We start from the raw sequence: 6559 nt of genomic DNA on the forward strand, positions 1-6559 counted from the left end.
ACAGCACGCCCGTAAGGTCAGCAGGTGTACCCCAGCGAACCAGTAAGGGTTCAGGTACTAGCCTGGAGTACCGGTGGGTGTACCAATACTACCGCAGAGTACCGGTGGGGGTACCGGTACTACCCCAGCATATCGGGTAGGGGTGCCAGGCCAACAACGGAGCATCAGGTAGGGATACCGGGCCTAAAACGGAGGGTCAGGTAGGAATGTCTGGTCTATACCGCGTGCCCGTAAGTCAGCAGGTGTACCCCAGTGAACCAGTAAGGGTTCACGTACAATCCCGGAGTACCGGAGGGTGTACCGATACTACCGCAGAGTAACGGTGGGGCTACCGCTACTACCCAAGAACATCGGGTATGGGTGCCAAACCTAATGCGGAGCATCAGGTAGGGATACCGGGTCTAACCTGTGGGGTCCGGTAGGGAGGCCGGGTCTAGTCCAGCTCGCACGATGGGACAGCTGATGTTCTCTGGCGCATCACAAAGGTTTCCGTTCCAAGCCCAGAGTACCGGTGGGGGAAACGGTTCTACCTCGAAACATCGGGTAGGTATAACAGGCATACCCCGGCGGGTCAGGTAGGAAGGGTGGGCGTAAATCGGCGCGCCCATAGGGTCAGCAGGTGTACCCCGGCGCACCAGTAAGGGTTCCGGTACAATCCAGGAGTACCGGTGGGTATAGCAAAAGTACCGCGGAGTACCTCTGGGTGTACCGATACTACCCCAGATTGTCGGGTAGGGGGCAAGGCCTACCGCAGAGCATCAGGTAGGGATACCGGGCCTAGCCTGGAGGGTCAGGTAGGAATGTCTGCTCTACAGAGCACGCCCGTAAGGTCAGCAGGTGTACCCTAGCGAACCAGTAAGTGTTCAGATACTGCCCTGGAGTACCGGTGGGTGTACCAATACTACCGCAGAGTACCGGTGGGGGTACCGGTACTACCCCAGCATATCGGGTAGGGGTGCCAGGACAACAACGGAGCATCAGGTAGGGATACCGGGCTTAAAACGGAGGGTCAGGTAGGAATGTCTGGTCTACACCGTGCGCCCGTAACGTCAGCAGGTGTACCCCAGTGAACCAGTGAGGGTTCACGTACTACCCCGGAGTACCGGAGGGTGTACCGATACTACCGCAGAGTAACGGTGGGGGTACCGCTACTACCCCAGAAGATCGGGTATGGGTGCCAAGCCTAATGCGGAGCATCAGGTAGGGATACCGGGTCTAACCTGTGGGTTCCATTAGGGAGGCCGGGTCTAGTCCAGCGCGCACGAAGGGACAGCTGGTGTTCTCTGGCGCATCACAAAGGGTTCCGTTCCAAACCCAGAGTACCGGTGGGGGAACCGGTTCTACCTCGAAACATCGGGTAGGTATACCAGGCCTACCCCGGCGGGTCAGGTAGGAAGGGTGGGCGTAAAGCGGCGCGGCCGTAGGGTCAGCAGGTGTACCCCGGCGCACCAGTAAGGGCTCCGGTACAATCCAGGAGTACCGGTGGGTATATCAAAATTACCGCGGAGTACCTCTGGGTGTACCGGTACTACCCCAGATTGTCGGGTAGGGGGCCAGGCCTACCGCAGTGCGTCAGGTAGGGATACCGGGCCTAGCCTGGAGGGTCAGGTAGGAATGTCTGGTCTACAGAGCACGCCGTAAGGTCAGCAGGTGTACCCTAGCGAACCAGTAAGGGTTCAGGTACTACCCTGGAGTATCGGTGGGCGTACCAATACTACCTCAGAGTACCGGTGGGGGTAGCGGTACTACCCCAGCATATCGGGTAGGGGTGCCAGGCCAACAACGGAGCATCAGGTAGGGATACCGGGACTAACACGGAGGGTCAGGTAGGAATGTCTGGTCTATACCGCGTGCCCGTAACGTCATCAGGTGTACCCCAGTGAACCAGTAAGGGTTCACGTACTACCCCGGAGTACCGGTGGGTGTACCGATACTACCGCAGAGTAACGGTGGGGGTACCGCTACTACCCCAGAACATCGGGTATGGGTGCCAAGCCTAATGCGGAGCATCAGGTAGGGATAGCGGGTCTAACCTGTGGGGACCGGTAGGGAGGCCGGGTCTAGTCCAGCGCGCACGAAGGGACAGCTGGTGTTCTCTGGCGCATCAAAAAGGGTTCCGTTCCAAACCCAGAGTACCGGTGGGGGAACCGGTTCTACCTCGATACATCGGGTAGGTATACCAGGCCTACCCCGGAGGGTCAGGTAGGAAGGGTGGGCGTAAAGCGGCGCGCCCGTAGGGTCAGCAGGTGTACCCCGGCGCAAGAGTAAGGGATCCGGTACAATCCAGGAGTACCGGTGGGTATATCAAAATTACCGCGGAGTACCTCTGTGTGTACCGGTACTACCCCAGATTGTCGGGTAGGGGGCCAGGCCTACCGCAGAGCATCAGGTAGGGATACCGGGCCTAGCCTGGAGGGTCAGGTAGGAATGTCTGGTCTACACAGCACGCCCGTAAGGTCAGCAGGTGTAGCCCAGCGAACCAGTAAGGGTTCAGGTACTACCCTGGAGTACCGGTGGGTGTACCAATACTACCGCAGAGTACCGGTGGGGGTACCGGTACTACCCCAGCATGTCGGGTAGGGGTGCCAGGCCAACAACGGAGCATCAGGTAGGGATACCGGGCCTAAAACGGAGGGTCAGGTAGGAATGTCTGGTCTACACCGCGCACCAGTAACGTCATCAGGTGTACCCCAGTGAACCAGTAAGGGTTCTCGTACTACCCCGGAGTACCGGTGGGTGTACTGATACTACCGCAGAGTAACGGTGGGGGTACGGCTACTACCCCAGAACACCGGGTATGGGTGCCAAGCCTAATTCGGAGCATCAGGTAGGGATAGCGGGTCTAACCTGTGGGGACCGGTAGGGAGGCCGGGTCTAGTCCAGCGCGCACGAAGGGACAGCTGGTGTTCTCTGGCGCATCACAAAGGGTTCCGTTCCAACCCCAGAGTACCGGTGGGGGAACCGGTTCTACCTTGAAACATCGGGTAGGTATACCAGGCCTACCACGGAGGGTCATGTAGGAAGGGTGGGCTTAAAGCGGCGTGCCCGTAGGGTCAGCAGGTGTACCCCGGCGCACCAGTAAGGGTTCCGGTACAATCCAGGAGTACCGGTGGGTATAGCAAAAGTACCACGGAGTACCTGTGGGTGTACCGATACTACCCCAGATTGTCGCGTACGGGGCCAGGCCTACCGCAGAGCATCAGGTAGGGATACCGGGCCTAGCCTGGAGGGTCAGGTAGGAATGTCTGGTCTACAGAGCACGCCCGTAAGGTCAGCAGGTGTACCCCAGCGAACCAGTAAGTGTTCAGGTACTACCCTGGAGTACCGGTGGGTGTACCAATACTACCGCAGAGTACCGGTGGGGGTACCGGTACTACCCCAGCATATCGGGTAGGGGTGCCAGGACAACAACGGAGCATCAGGTAGGGATACCGGGACTAACACGGAGGGTCAGGTAGGAATGTCTGGTCTATACCGCGTGACCGTAACGTCAGCAGGTGTACCCCAGTGAACCAGTAAGGGTTCACGTACTACCCCGGAGTACCGGTGGGTGTACCGATACTACCGCAGAGTAACGGTGGGGGTACCGCTACTACCCCAGAACATCGGGTATGGGTGCCAAGCCTAATGCGGAGCATCAGGTAGGGATAGCGGGTCTAACCTGTGGGGTCCGGTAGGGAGGCCGGGTCTAGTCCAGCGCGCACGAAGGGACAGCTGGTGTTCTCTGGCGCATCACAAAGGGTTCCGTTCCAAGCCCAGAGTACCGGTGGGGGAACCGGTTCTACCTCGAAACATCGGGTAGGTATACCAGGCCTACCCCAATGGGTCAGGTAGGAAGGGTGGGTCCAAAGCAGTGTGCCCGTAGGGTCAGCAGGTGTACCCCGGCGCACCAGTAAGGGTTCCGGTACAATCCAGGAGTACCGGTGGGTATAGCAAAATTACCGCGGAGTACCTCTGCGTGTACCGATACTACCCCAGATTGTCGGGTAGGGGGCCAGGCCTACTGCAGAGCGTCAGGTAGGGATACCGGGCCTAGCCTGGAGGGTCAGGTAGGAATGTCTGCTCTACAGAGCACGCCCGTACGGTCAGCAGGTGTACCCCAGCGAACCAGTTAGTGCTCAGGTACTGCCCTGGAGTACCGGTGGGTGTACCAATACTACCGCAGAGTACCGGTGGGGGTACCGGTACTACCCCAGCATATCGGGTAGGGGTGCCAGGCCAACAACGGAGCATCAGGTAGGGATACCGGGACTAACACGGAGGGTCAGGTAGGAATGTCTGGTCTACACCGTGCGCCCGTAACGTCAGCAGGTGTACCCCAGTGAACCAGTAAGGGTTCACGTACTACCCCGGAGTACCGGTGGGTGTACCGATACTACCGCAGAGTAACGGTGGGGGTACCGCTACTACCCAAGAACATCGGGTATGGGTGCCAAACCTAATGCGGAGCATCAGGTAGGGATAGCGGGTCTAACCTGTGGGGTCCGGTAGGGAGGCCGGGTCTAGTCCAGCTCGCACGATGGGACAGCTGGTGTTCTCTGGCGCATCACAAAGGTTTCCGTTCCAAGCCCAGAGTACCGGTGGGGGAACCGGTTCTACCTCGAAACATCGGGTAGGTATAACAGGCATACCCCGGCGGGTCAGGTAGGAACGGTGGGCGTAAATCGGCGCGCCCATAGGGTCAGCAGGTGTACCCCGGCGCACCAGTAAGGGTTCCGGTACAATCCAGGAGTACCGGTGGGTATAGCAAAAGTACCGCGGAGTACCTGTGGGTGTACCGATACTACCCCAGATTGTCGCGTAGGGGGCCAGGCCTACCGCAGAGCATCAGGTAGGGATACCGGGCCTAGCCTGGAGGGTCAGGTAGGAATGTCTGGTCTACAGAGCACGCCCGTAAGGTCAGCAGGTGTACCCCAGTGAACCAGTAAGGGTTCAGGTACTACCCTGGAGTACCGGTGGGTGTACCAATACTACCGCAGAGTACCGGTGGGGGTACCGGTACTACCCCAGCATATCGGGTAGGGGTGCCAGGACAACAACAGAGCATCACGTAGGGATACCGGGACTAACACGGAGGGTCAGGAAGAATGTCTGTTCTATACCGCGTGCCTATAACGTCATCATGTGCACCGCAGTGAACCAGTAAGGGTTCACGTACTACCCCGGAGTACCGGTGGGTGTACCGATACTACCGCAGAGTAACGGTGGGGGTACCGCTACCACCCCAGAACATCGGGTATGGGTGCCAAGCCTAATGCGGAGCATCAGGTAGGGATAGCGGGTCTAACCTGTGGGGTCCGGTAGGGAGGCCGGGTCTAGTCCAGCACGCACGAAGGGACAGCTGGTGTTCTCTGGCGCATCACAAAGGGTTCCGTTCCAACCCCAGAGTACCGGTGGGGGAACCGGTTCTACCTCGAAACATCGGGTAGGTATACCAGGCCTACCCCGGCGGGTCAGGTAGGAAGGGTGGGCGTAAAGCGGCGCGCCCGTAGGGTCAGCAGGTGTACCCCGGTGCACCAGTAAGGGTTCCGGTACAATCCAGGAGTACCGGTGGGTATAGCAAAATTACCGCGGAGTACCTCTGGGTGTACCGGTACTACCCCAGATTGTCGGGTAGGGGGCCAGGCCTACCGCAGTGCGTCAGGTAGGGATACCGGGCCTAGCCTGGAGGGTCAGGTAGGAATGTCTGGTCTACAGAGCACGCCCGTAAGGTCAGCAGGTGTACCCTAGCGAACCAGTAAGGGTTCAGGTACTACCCTGGAGTATCGGTGGGCGTACCAATACTACCTCAGAGTACCGGTGGGGGTAGCGGTACTACCCCAGCATATCGGGTAGGGGTGCCAGGCCAACAACGGAGCATCAGGTAGGGATACCGGGACTAACACGGAGGGTCAGGTAGGAATGTCTGGTCTATACCGCGTGCCCGTAACGTCATCAGGTGTACCCCAGTGAACCAGTAAGGGTTCACGTACTACCCCGGAGTACCGGTGGGTGTACCGATACTACCGCAGAGTAACGGTGGGGGTACCGCTACTACCCCAGAACATCGGGTATGGGTGCCAAGCCTAATGCGGAGCATCAGGTAGGGATAGCGGGTCTAACCTGTGGTGACCGGTAGGGAGGCCGGGTCTAGTCCAGCGCGCACGAAGGGACAGCTGGTGTTCTCTGGCGCATCACAAAGGGTTCCGTTCCAACCCCAGTGTACAGGTGGGGGAACCGGTTCTACCTCGAAACATCGGGTAGCTATACCAGGCCTACCCCGGAGGGTCAGGTAGGAAGGGTGGGCGTAAAGCGGCGCGCCTGTAGGGTCAGCAGGTGTACCCCGGCGCAAGAGTAAGGGTTCCGGTACAATCCAGGAGTACCAGTGGGTATAGCAAAATTACCGCGGAGTACCTCTGTGTGTACCGGTACTACCCCAGATTGTCGGGTAGGGGGCCAGGCCTACCGCAGAGCATCAGGTAGGGATACCGGGCCTAGCCTGGAGGGTCAGGTAGGAATGTCTGGTCTACACAGCACGCCCGTAAGGTCAGCAGGTGTACCCCAGCGAACCAGTAAGGGT

The sequence above is a fragment of the Accipiter gentilis genome, unplaced genomic scaffold, assembly GCF_929443795.1.
Source record: "Accipiter gentilis unplaced genomic scaffold, bAccGen1.1, whole genome shotgun sequence".
Lineage (NCBI taxonomy): Eukaryota > Metazoa > Chordata > Aves > Accipitriformes > Accipitridae > Astur > Astur gentilis.